Consider the following 12,114-nt stretch of genomic DNA (forward strand, 5'->3'; position numbering starts at 1 on the left):
GGGAAACCCTCCCCTGACTGGGAAGGTGCCCCTCCCTCTGCCCGGTACCTGGTTGGGGTGGGGCTGTGGTCTGCAGACCCCCAGACCCAGTCTCTGGGCCAGGTGGCCGCCCTGGCAGGGCTGGGTCAGGTGATGGGGGGGTGGAGGGGGAGGGGCAGGTGGGGGGATGGGGGAGGGGAGGGGGGAGCCGGGGGAGAAAGGGAGCTGAGGAGAAGGGGAGGGGAGGCGGCACAGGGGGGCGGGGGAGGCGGAGGAATGGAGAGCACATTCCAGACGGGTGACACACAGCTCTGCAGTGTGGGGCAGAGAGGCGGCGGCTCTGCTGCCCTTCACAGGAAGGTCCCTGGGATCCAGCTCCCCTGAGAGGAAGATAAGATGGGTGGAGCACGGCTGGAAGCAGAATTCCTGGCAGAGGCGCCCTGCTACTGGCTGCCATCCTTCAAGGCTCCACTCAAATGCCACCTCCTCCTTAAAGCCTTCTTGGATTCATCCTTGGCTCCCTGGATCAAGAGGCGCTCCTGGGGAGCCTGGCTACATCCTCCTGCTAATAGACCTGGGCTGGTGGGGAGCTCGGGGTCACGTGCAGGCTGCTCGTGACTGAGTGCCTGAAGCAGCCTGGCTGGGGTGTCTACTGTCAAGGACGGCCTTCGGGGCCCCTGGGGACGCCCTGGGCTGGGAGCTGCTGCCCAGAGCCTGAGGAGCACTGGCTATTTCAGTGCCTGCCGGCACCCAACTCATACCGCCCACACCCTTGGATGTTTGCATGTCCCTCAGTCTCCTCCTTGCAGGAGTCCTGTCCCAGGCAGATGGCAGGCAGGACAGATGTGTGGGCCGCTCCCGCCTCAAACCTACAGGTAACCAGGGGATCAGAGGTGGGTGGGTGGGCATCTTGGGGGAACTTCAGGAGAGTATAAGCCAGCTCTCCCTCTGGATATTAGCCTGCCCACCTCAGCCAGACTGCTGGTCACTGCTTCCCTTGGTCTGGAAGATGAGTTGCCCACTTCTCAGGCCTGGTGTTTGTAACCCCGGTGCTTCTCCTGAGAGGCTGAGGGGGCCCAGTGCTGGGGCTCCCCCATGTGCCAGAGCCAGTGGGCACCTCTGAGTCAAGGGGGGCCTGGTGATCCCCTTTGGGTGGAGTAGGGCTGGCCTGAGTCACCAGTGCCAACAGTGGCAGGGACTTCCCAGGATCAGCCGTGGGGGCTGCCTCAGCCCTGCCCAGCTGCGGTCACTCGCTCTGGAGGAAGCGGAACTGAGGCCTCCAGCTCACAGCCGCAGAGCCCCCACTTCCTGTCAGGCTGATGGATGAAGGAGCCCCCACTCGCTGTCAGGCCGACGGACAGGAGGAGCCCCCACTTCCTGTCAGGCTGGTGGATGAAGGAGCCCTGACTTCCTGTCAGGCTGACGGACAGGAGGAGCCCCCACTTCCTGTCAGGCTGACGGACAGAAGGAGCCCTGACTTCCTGTCAGGCTGGTGGATGAAGGAGCCCCCACTCGCTGTCAGGCTGACAGACAGGAGGAGCCCCCAGTTCCTGTCAGGCTGATGGATGAAGGAGCCCCCACTTCCTGTCAGGCTGACCGACAGGAGGAGCCCCACTTCCTGTCAGGCTGACGGACAGTAGGAGCCCCCACTCGCTGTCAGGCTGATGGACAGGAGGAGCCCCCAGTTCTGTCAGGCTGATGGACAGGAGGAGCCCCTTCTTCCTGTCAGGCTGATGGATGAAGGAGCCCCCACTCACTGTCAGGCTGACGGACAGTAGGAGCCCCCTACTCACTGTCAGGCTGATGGACGGGAGGAGCCCCCACTTGCTGTCAGGCTGATGGATGAAGGAGCCCCTACTCACTGTCAGGCTGATGGACGGGAGGAGCCCCCACTTCCTGTCAGGCTGGTGGGTGAAGGAGCCCCCACTCCCTGTCAGGCTGGTGGACAGAACCACCAGCCCGGTGCTCAGAGCCCTGACCTCCAGGAGCTCACCTCTCTGGGCTGTGGCTTCACTGTCTGTCTTGGGATCACTCGCTTTGTGGGAATAGGGAGCTACAGCAGACTATCCTCCTGGGATACTGAGACCAGGGCCGGGAGACCTGACTCACACCCCGCACACACTAGGAGGAGTCAGGCCGGATTTGGGCGGGGTCTCCCGGGGGCTGAGCTGCCCTTGCCCAGGACCCCACAGCTGCTCTGGAGTTCAGGGTCCTAGTCAGACCCTCGGTGACATTGGAGGCCTCTTCCCGGCCACGTGGGGCCCAGCGGCCTAGTCGTGGTCAGAAGGCGTGAGGCTCCCTGAGCTGTGTGGAAGAGCTGTGTGCGGTGGGGAAGTCAGGCTGCCTTCAGAATCCGGGTGGTCCTGACTCCCGGGGTCTCTCGGGAGACAGAGCGGGGCCAGGCTGGGCCGGACTCTGACGTCTGCAGATGGAGCACGTTGCTGGACTCCAGGGGAGGCTTTCTCATGGCCTGCATCTGCCTCTGCCCGTCAGCTTTGGCAGAGGGAGCTGGTGGGGAGTACAGACTTATCTATAACCTGTTATCTGCCGGGGAAAGCGCTTTGTAGTTCCGGGGAGGGCCCTGGTGGTGGTGAGGGAGCCTGCTGGCAGAGCCCTCTCTCCATCATCAAGGCTGGACTCGCCTGCAGCCTGACCCTGCTCTCATCTCGCACGAGGGTGGGCGTCATTTAAGCATCTCCTGGTGGGTTTCTCCAGCCCAGAGTTTATTAGGGTAACTTCGGAGCAGAAGTGACCTGGGCGGATTCGCCTCTGAAAGGATCACTGACTGTGCAGTCTGGGGGTGCATGGGATAAAGGGAAGGGGCGGGGCTGCGGCTGGCTCGCAGGCGAGGACTGGAGACTGGTCAAGTTTCAGAGAGTCAGTTGACAAGGCTTCCTGCCCGCTCAGAGGTACAGAGTAAGAGAGAGTTCACGGTTGGCTCTGAGACTCCTGGGCCTAGCAGTAGGGGTGGGGTGATGGTGTCCCCAGAACTCAGAGGTAGGTCTCGGGGTTCGTCTTGGTTGGGGAGGTGCTGGCCTGAAGGGCCCTGGGGTTCAGAAGGGAGCTCTGGGCTGGAGACCCCACTGCAGGATGGTCAGCGTGGAGGCCATGTGGGAGCCTGCAAGGCTGGGGGTGGCAGACCGTCCAGGGAGGGGAGACGGGAACAGCCGTGGACCCAGCAGCGTGCAGACGCTGAGACTCGGCCTCCAGGGAGGATGGCCGTCCCAGGACCGGCCTGGTCTCCCGCCGGAGGACACAGGAAGGGGGCTCCTGTCCAGGTAAACGTGAGCTCAGTGGCCCCAGCCCAGAGGGAACCAAGGGGCTGCCGCTGTCCCCAAGCCCAGGGCTCCTTTCGCAGGGCTGCTGAGCCGGGGGTGGGGCACTCTGTGCTGTTACTGAGCACCTGCTGTTTACCAGGCTTGGCGTCTCTGCAGATAGCACCCTGTGCAACCTGTCCGTCACCGGCCACAGAACACCAGCTGTATTCAGACACACACCCAGCTCTGCACTGAGCACTTACCTCTCGGGCATTACTACAAACATCACGACTCTACTTCCGCTGCCTTGCCCACTCTGTCTTGAGGCCAGTGAAGGAAGCGTTTGCTAAAGGCTGCACAACCGGCGGGAGCGGAAATGCCCTTAAACCCAGGACTGGCTCCTCGGGCCCGGGCCCTGTCCTGCCCACGCTGGGGTGGGCCCCTGACCCCCACAGGGACGTGCGGAGGTGTCCAGAGGTTGCAGGGCCTCCCTTGCCCCAGGGGTGCCTGCAGGTCACAGCAGGACAGGGATAAGACTATCTGACGCACTTTGCTCTCTCCTGCTGAGAAAAACAACTTGGAGGCAGAGGCTGTCTCTGGCAGTCACACCCGGGCCTCAGCTCACTCCTCCAAAGGGCAGCTAAGAGTCCCCAGGGATACAGGTGTGAGCCCCGAATTCCAGGGTGCTCCAGGGGGCTGGGATCAGAGGCTGCCCAGTCAGGACAGGGCAGCCTCTCAGGGAGGCCGGGTGCAAGAAGGGGCTGTGTGGTCTCATCAACCTGGGGGCTGAGGGCAACCCAAGGAGTTCTGGGCACTGGGTCCGCACCCCCCGGACACAGTCAGCCCCAGGCGTGGCAGTGAGACACAGTCCTGAGAAGTCCAGGGCTGCACGGGGGTCAGGCTGGGCTGCTGGGCGCTGCCTCCCACTGCAGAGCGAGTTTGAGACGAGGCCCTGATCCAGCTGTACCTGACGCCGCTCACCCTGGCCCAGCCATCCCCTGTCTCCTTGGGCACCGTGAGCTGGGTCCTTGTCACAAGAGTTCTGATCCAAAAACCGGATTGTGGGGCTGGGCTGACTGCTCTTCCTGTCTGGAAGCTGTCACGTTCTGGGAGATGACAGGGAATGGGAGGCCTCCTGTCAGTTCTCTGACCCAGGACTTGACTGACAAGGACAAAGGCAGCCTGCCCACCCACCCTTCCCCTCTGAGCCCCCAGGCCGGATCTCCGTGCACGGGGGTGTTCATGCATGAAGGTGTTCGGGGGCCCCCTGTGATTGGGGTCCGACGTGTGCAGCCGTGTCCCTGTGTGGCTGCCGAGAAGGGTGGGATCTTCACGTCCCACAGGCACACACGGGCCCCCTGCAGAGGGGACGCCATCGTGACAGTGACTGGCACCGCCATCCTGTTCAGGCTGACGCAGGAGAGCGTCCTGTGACCGCAGATGCGGGCAAGGCGGGGAGGGTGCTCCCTCCTGCCTCCCGCTCCGCGTCACCTCACCCCTCATTCCTCTGCTTCTCTCCTCCTCTCCCGCTCCCCTGACCCCTCTTCCTTACCCCTCCTCTCCTCCCAGGCCTTCTGGCCTCAGGAGAGCTGCCTTCCACGTCCCCTGGGGTGTGCCCAGTGGGCCAGGCTGGTGTGAGGAAGCCTCTTTTACAAGGAAGTCCTGTGCCCCGGACCTTACTTGGCCCCAGAGGGCAGGACGCCTGCCCCCAGGAGGATTCACAGAGCCCCCCTGACCCAGACCAGCCTGGTGCCTCCCCCAGATGCCAGCCCACCAGGCTGCCGACGCTGCCACAAGACGGCCCTGTCCTCCGACGCAGGTCACAAGCAGGCGGGAACGTGCCGGGTTGACGACACAGCCACGGGGAGGAGGCCACGATGCTCTCAGGGTCTTTCCATCACTTCTGCCTTTTCTTTCCACAGCAGTCCTGGAACCGAGGTACTGGCGTCCTGTTTTCCCTGATGGGGAAACTGAGGCTTGGAGCTGTGATATGATTTGCCCCGTCATAGGGTGAGCAAGAGGCTGGGTCTGAAGCCAGCCCTGGGATGGCTTCCTGGAGGAGGAGGGCCAGCTGGCGAAGCTCTGTTCACTGAACTCGAGGCCCAGGGAGGTTAGAACGGTTGCTCCCAGCCCAGAACCCCGGTTTCTGATCTCACATGGCTCGTTCCAAATAGAAGCAACTGAGTTTCTTCAACAAGAAGATTAACTCATTGCAGGACTGAGAGAAAACGATGCCAGACAAGCCTCCCCCCGCAAGCGCCCCTCACGGACAGTGCCCTGTCTCTGCCAACACTGAGAAGAGCAGGGCGCCCCAAACCCGGTGGAGAAAACAGAGGTGAGACTGCTGGACACATTGCTGGAGTTTCCACGGCAGGAAGCCATCCTCCCCCGTTTCCCACCGCAGGGGAAGGGTCAGGGAAACAGTCGGTTCACACCTGGGTTTTTCGGTTGTTTCCAGTGTTTGCTATTTCAAGTTGTGCTGCCCTGAACCGTTTAGTCTGTGGTCGTTCTGTATCTGGGTCATTTTCGTGGACTAAGTGCCCAGCCGTGGGATGACGAGGTCAGGGGCCATGGCCACTTTCATGGCTCCTGATCCAAGTAGCCACTGGTTTTGACTGCGACTGGCCCCCGCTGAGAAAGCAGCCCTCTCGGGCTGGCGCCTGGCACCCTCCCTGCACGGGAAACAGCAAACCCCCAGGGCTGTGTCTGAGGTGTCGGCTGGCAGTGAGGTGTCCCCATGTCCCTTCTGTGCATCTTTCTTGGTTTTCTCGTGAGAAAACATGAGCAAAGACCCTGGCAGATATGTTTGAAAGTGTTGGCTTAATACACTTACTCTGTGCAGATGAAAATACACAGGGACAGCAGAAACGTGATTATAACACACAACGAAAGGATTCCCTTTGTTCAGGTTTTAAAATGTTTTTACTTGTTTTCAATTTCTAAATCTGACAGTCTGTTTTGAAGTCTGAAAATGTGACACATAGCAAATATAATTTGTCCTGTGTCTTCTAGAGCTCTGAAAGTTCTCTGTGTCCTAGAAGTTTGATCAACCATGGGAAAGCTAGAAAATAGGAATTGGCAGTTTTTCATAACTTTCATTTTGAAACATTTCGACCTTTCGGAAAAGTGGTAAGAAGAGTCCAACGAGCGGCCAGACGCCCTTCAGCCGCATCCAGCGCCCGCCCGCCTCCCCGTGTGCGCACCGCCAGCCAGCCACCGTCACCCGTCTGTCATCTCCCGGTCTCCACCCAGGGATGCGTGTGCCGTCCTCCTGTGCGTGCACATGTGCATCTGTCCATCAGCTGCCAGCGCCACTGCCCGCTCCCCGAGCCACGTGAGAACCAGCTTTGGCATCCTGACCTTTCACCTGCAGTAATACCACGGTCTCCAAGGACAACAGAGTCCGCCCATGTCACTGTGACACCGTCACCACACCCAGGAGTTTTTCCTGGATACAGTCACCTAATGTTGGTCCCACGGACCCAGCTGCGTCCCGCGAGCTACTTGCGGGTCTAGACGGAGGAGTCAGTCCAGGACTGGGAGCTGCGGTGACCTCCAGCTCTCTCCGTGTTCTCTTCACGGCGGTGATGTTTCCGAGGGGTCAGGAGCAGGTATCTGCTGGAGTCTCTCTGAACCTGGGTGTGTCCTCCCCTCCTCAAGAATGGTTTTGGTGAGAACGCTGCAGTGGAGGGCGGGGGCCTCCCCCAAGACATACATGGTGAAGTTTGTTCCAAAATGTTTGCTTACCAACTCAGTTTCTTATTCCTTGAAATGTACTTCGCGGCAAGGAGAAGTGAGGATTTAATCAGGTAGTTTCTCTAACCTGCCCCAGTGGCACTGAGTGAAGGACTCTTTCAACGTCTCTCGTTTCCTCCTCTGGAGTCCCTTTAGGTTTTCCGGGCTCTGTGTGTCCCGGCCCATTTGTCCCGAGCTCCATGCTGTTCTGATGACCCCAGCACCCTGCCTTCCTCTTCACGCTCAGAGCCCGTGCACCTCTTTGTTTTAGGAGCGTGGGTGCTCACCCTGCAGCCCCGCCTCTTCAGGGCACTCTGATGTCCTCCCCACCCCCCTCCCCCGCCTGTGAGCCAAGGTCACCTCCCTGCTGACCCCACGGGCTCTGGTCTGGCTTGTGCCTTTACTCAGGGAGGTGCTGCCCTCCCCGCATGGGAAGCCTTTCCATCCAGTGAGTCCCTCTCTCTGGAGGACACGCTCTCACCATCTTTCCTCTGGGAGGCCTGGGAAGCCAGCAATGCCTCTCCCCAACCAACCTGTGAGCCCCAGACTCCTGCCTCCCTCTGGAGGCTGAGTCCCATCAAATCTGAAGGCCAAGGGAGACTGTCGACCCCCCTCACCCCATCCACAGCCAGGACAGAGGGACGGGGCCTGCCGGGAGCCCCCGGGGAAGGAGGTGTGCACTGGCTCTGGGTTCAAGCCAGGTGCCCACCAGACTTGAACCTTGGAATTCACACCTAAGATGCAAACTCGGCTATAAATCCTGAAGACAACTGTGGGGTGAGGTCTGCCACTGGGGCCTGGCCAGTTGGCAGGCGGCCCTGGGGATCGGTTTCTCTTTCTGTCCCCACATGTGTCCGAATCCATAGCCCACCAGTCGGCTCTGTCCCCCTAGAACAAGTCCACACCCCTGACACAGCCTCGAGGTCTGTGGGACCTGCCCACTGCCCACCGGTCCCAGCTCATGCCCTCCTGCTGGCCCTCAACACGCCTAGCCGGTTCCTGCTTCCAGGCCTTGGCACAGGCTGCTGTAGGCTGCTGTGAGCTTTGCCTAGAAGGTTCCATCCTGATCTCAGCACTGACTCCTTTAGAAACAGGCCTTCCTGACCTGGAAGCGTGGACACTAGCCACTCGTTTACTGTTCCCTGGAGAGACTGTAGGCTCCGTGAGGGCATCGTGTTAGTGCTGCATTCCTGTGCCCGGCACAGAAATACCTGTTGTGTGAATGAGGATTTCCGAAAGCAGCCCCCCTGGGCTGGCTATGACCAGAGGCGGGAGCTGAGGCTCCAAGATGCTGAAGAGTTTGCTCAGGGTCATACGGCAGACGAGGCAAGCCCGTGTGGTGGGCAGAGCAGGCCCTGGGCTGTTCTGGTCTCCGGGGACTTTGGGCTTCCCAGGGCAGGACTTCCGCCCCGCCCCTGCCCTACTCATACTCACTGGCTTGGCTCCACTGAGGAGATACGAACTCCGGATGCCCAGACCAGCTGTGTCCAGTAGAAATGTCACTAAAGCCACACAAAGTATTTTAAATTTTCTAGCCACCACATTAAACACAGGAAAAACAAATGTGTGAAATTAATTGCAATAATACAGTTTATTGAATTCATATATCAAAAATGTTATCATTTCTGCGGGTAACTAATGTAAAACTTACTAATGAAAAATTTTGCACTCTTTATCTTCATACCAAGTCTTGGAGGCTGTGTGTATTTTACATGAACAGCACACACCAGCCACGTTTCAAATGCCCAGGGGCCTCTCGTGGCAGGGGTCTCCCATCCTAGCCAGACTAGGTCTGGCCTCGATTCCTGAAGCCCCCAAGTGCCCCTTCCCAGAGGTCTTCATTCACAAAATATTCATAGAATGATTGTAGGCCCATATGCTATGTAAAACTTCATTGCGGTTTGTGTGTTTAAAAGGAAAATATTTAATAGGGAGTTAAAACCAGCACTGAGCATAGGGAGGGCAGACTGGAAAGGCCTGATCCTGAACCGGGGCCTGGGGCGGCTGAGATGATGACTTAATTAACACCCGCCTGGCACTTTTGATCTTCAAGGAGAGCTGCCCACTCAGCTGAGGCCGCTCCTGGATTAATTGCCCTGAACCAAGAAATCCTTGCCCAGAGATAAAGGGAGATGTGGTGTTTCGTCATGACAAATTGTTTTGAGATCTGCTTTGGCAGTGGGCAGAGACCTGGGTCTGGACGCCCAGCTGGCCACCCAGGAGGAGGCAGCTGTGCCCGAGCCTGGGGTGCCAGGACCTGCAGGTGGTGCATGGGGATCACCTCCCTGGGCAGGAGGCTGGGTGGTGGGAGACAGCCGTGCACAGCAAGGTTGCCGGCCCCTACTCTTCAGATGCAAGGCAGGGCAGGGACAAAGCGCTCCAGCAAAGCCAAGGTCACGGGGCAGAAGGCAGCTAGCGCCCCTCGCGACGGGGATTGAGCAGGTGTGGGCTCCAGCCCTGAGGCCCTCACTGCCAGGAGGCCCCACCATTCTTCGTGCCCCCCTGAAACCTGCAGGGCCAGAAGGCCTGAGACGGCGCCCACCCCCAGCACTGGGAGAGCTGGCCCAGGAGTGGCTGTCCGGGGCTGCACTCTGGGGCTGCGGGCAGTGCCCAACTTCCTGGCATCTATAAGAGGGGTGGTGGGGCAGCTCTCCTCCCCCAGGGGCCACTCAGAAACCGAGGTGTCCAGTGGACGTTAGTCATGACTCCCACTGCAAAAAAAAAAAAAGGATGGTAAAAGGGTGACAGCAACAATGGAGTGCCAACGGGTGCCAGGCCCCAGGCCAGCACTGCACACGTGGCGAGGCGGGCTGTGGGGCGAAGGGTCCTGGGCTGGCCTCAGGTCCTTAATAAAGGAGCCCCCCTCTCCAGGAGTGGCCAGGCCCTTCCCGCTCCTTCGTGGGTGGGTGGGGGGGTCATGGGCGGTGCCCAGAGGAACCAGAGAGGGGCAGACGCGCAGTTACCCAGCTGCACCGGGAGTCCCTCTCTGCACCTATTTGTAGCGCCTGACTCACCTTAATTATGGGTCCGCTGCACGTCGGGGCGCGCCGCCGGGACGCTGGACATAGCCCGGAAGCACCGGCTCCGGGGGCGACCGGACATCCCGGGCTGCCAGGTGCGCCTTCACCTCCCACCAGCACTTACCCTCCCTGGAGCTCCCCCCCAGCGCCCCCTTCTTCCGCCTCGGGGCCTTTGGCTGCCAAGGGGCGCCCACAGCCTGCCAGGGCCGCGTGTCCTGGGCCTGGGCTCCCAACTGTGTGTGTGTGTCGGGGGGCGGTTGGGGTGGGAGCACCGGGAACCTGGAACTGGTCGGGGTCGAGCCGGACTCTCGGCCTGGGCGGGGATGCCCCGCGGAGCCCCGCCTTTGCGCTCTGCGAGGCCGCCCACGCCTCCTCCGACTCCAATGTATATTTAGCCTCTTTATCAAATGTTTGCAGTGAACCGTGTGAACCGCCTAATAGCGGCTGGAAATGAAACTCGATTCCTGGGCAGAAAGGAGCACGTGACCACACCTGAGCCGCCAGGATCGCAAGACAGGCGGGCTGGGCAGGTGCCGGAGCCCTCAACGTGCCTGGCTTCGGGACCCAGGGTCCCCTCTCCCGCAGCCGAGCCTCCATCTGAAACCGCCTCCCCACTCAGCCCCTTCCCCAGAGATGAAGACGCCGAGATTTGAAAGGGGAAGGGGCCTTGGAGAGAGGCGCCAGGGCCGGGGAGTCCCCGCACGCGTGGGTTCCCGTCCTGGTTGGTGATTCTTGCTCAAGTCGATTCAAGGTCTAGGAAACAGCGCCTAGGGATCTCCTTCTGCCGGCTTTTTCGGAGGAGGGGGGAGGGTGGGGGCGGGCTGTCCTTGGTGGCAGGGCGGGCCTTGGTGGCCCAGTGTGAGTCTGCCCTGAGTCTCCCCCAAAAGCGGCTGTCACCGGCTGCACAAGTTTGTGCCACCCTGGGCAGCGGCTGTTGTCGTGGTCGCTATGACAACGAGCCGAGGTTTTATTTTTAATAGCCGCTAGCGATTAGAAGGATGCCTCCGTCGGGCCCCCCACCCCCATCTCGCCTACTCTCTAACTTTGGTCTGGGCTCCGTAGAAGATGCCCCCATTCCATGTTCCCAGATCTCTTCTCTTCTGCCCCAAACCCACATTTCTGTCCCAAACTCAAACTGGGAGCCACTGAATTTCCAGGCTGGGATGGGGCACAGAGTGAATCACTTGCTCAAAGCTGGTGGAACCCCCCTCCCCAGGAACTAGCGAGCCTCTGTACAGAGGTTGGAGCCAGAAGAGCCCCCACCCCAGCCCTTACAATACAATGCGACCTTTCCTCATTCGAACACCGGCTATCAAACCAAGTCCTTCAGCCCCAAAGACGTGGGGGTCCTCAGGTCCCCTCTGCCTGTGAGGAACTCGATGCTCAAGCAGGTGTGATGCAGTCAACTCTCAGGAAGTCTCTGGGCTCCGCCAGGGGTCCAGCCTGAGTCCAAGCAGTGTGCTCTTTGCTGCCTTCTGGAAACCATCCAGCGGACTCCCTCCAGTGCAATGGAAAGTCTACTTGGGTGGACACGGACAGTACCAAGGCTTCCCGAGCTCTGCCTCAGCCCTCCTTCATTCTGAGCCCCGAGTGCGTGCTTTGGGGGGAGGGGGAGGCTGCAGGTGAGGCTAGCAGGGGAGAGAGGCAGGTGCGCTGGGGGGCTGAACGCTGGGAGACCCTGCCCCCTGGGAATCCCAGGAGGGGCCCACCCCTCCTCCCCGGAATCTGGGGGAAGCTGAGGGCCCCCCCGCCCCCCACCGAGGGCCCACTAGACTCGGCCTTTGAAATGCTGGAGCCCGAGGAGCCGAGGATGAAAGAACGCCTGGAGGGTTGCGCCTTCACTGCCTTTGGCCGGAGGGCAGCCAGGGTGGGGGCAGGGACCTAGCCCGGAGGATGGGGGTGTGGGATGGAGGGCTCGGGCCGGCGGGGTTCTGTTTCCTCAGCCCACCCAGCCACTTGCAGTCCCTAGCCTTTAATGGCCTCCCGTCTAGCTGCGGGGTCACTTGGCTCGTTACCCATCTAGCCCTGATCCCGGGGCTTCTCCGCCCCTCTAGAGACCCGTCGCCAGGGTGCGGTCCCACCTGCCTAGGCAGGCGGGAGGGACCCAGCTCGGCGCACCGCCC

General features: G+C 60.7%; 1 long non-coding RNA gene across 1 annotated transcript; it reads left to right on the plus strand.

Moving 5' to 3' along the window:
- Positions 1-256: 256 nt before the first annotated feature.
- Positions 257-11,195, plus strand: LOC138985570 (uncharacterized). The gene is made up of 4 exons (XR_011462613.1): positions 257-854; positions 5,159-5,571; positions 6,249-6,847; positions 9,974-11,195. It is a non-coding gene; the product is annotated as an uncharacterized lncRNA (long non-coding RNA).
- The last annotated feature ends 919 nt before the right edge of the window (positions 11,196-12,114 follow it).

This window comes from Bos mutus, chromosome 25 (genome assembly GCF_027580195.1).
Source record: "Bos mutus isolate GX-2022 chromosome 25, NWIPB_WYAK_1.1, whole genome shotgun sequence".
NCBI classification, from domain to species: domain Eukaryota; kingdom Metazoa; phylum Chordata; class Mammalia; order Artiodactyla; family Bovidae; genus Bos; species Bos mutus.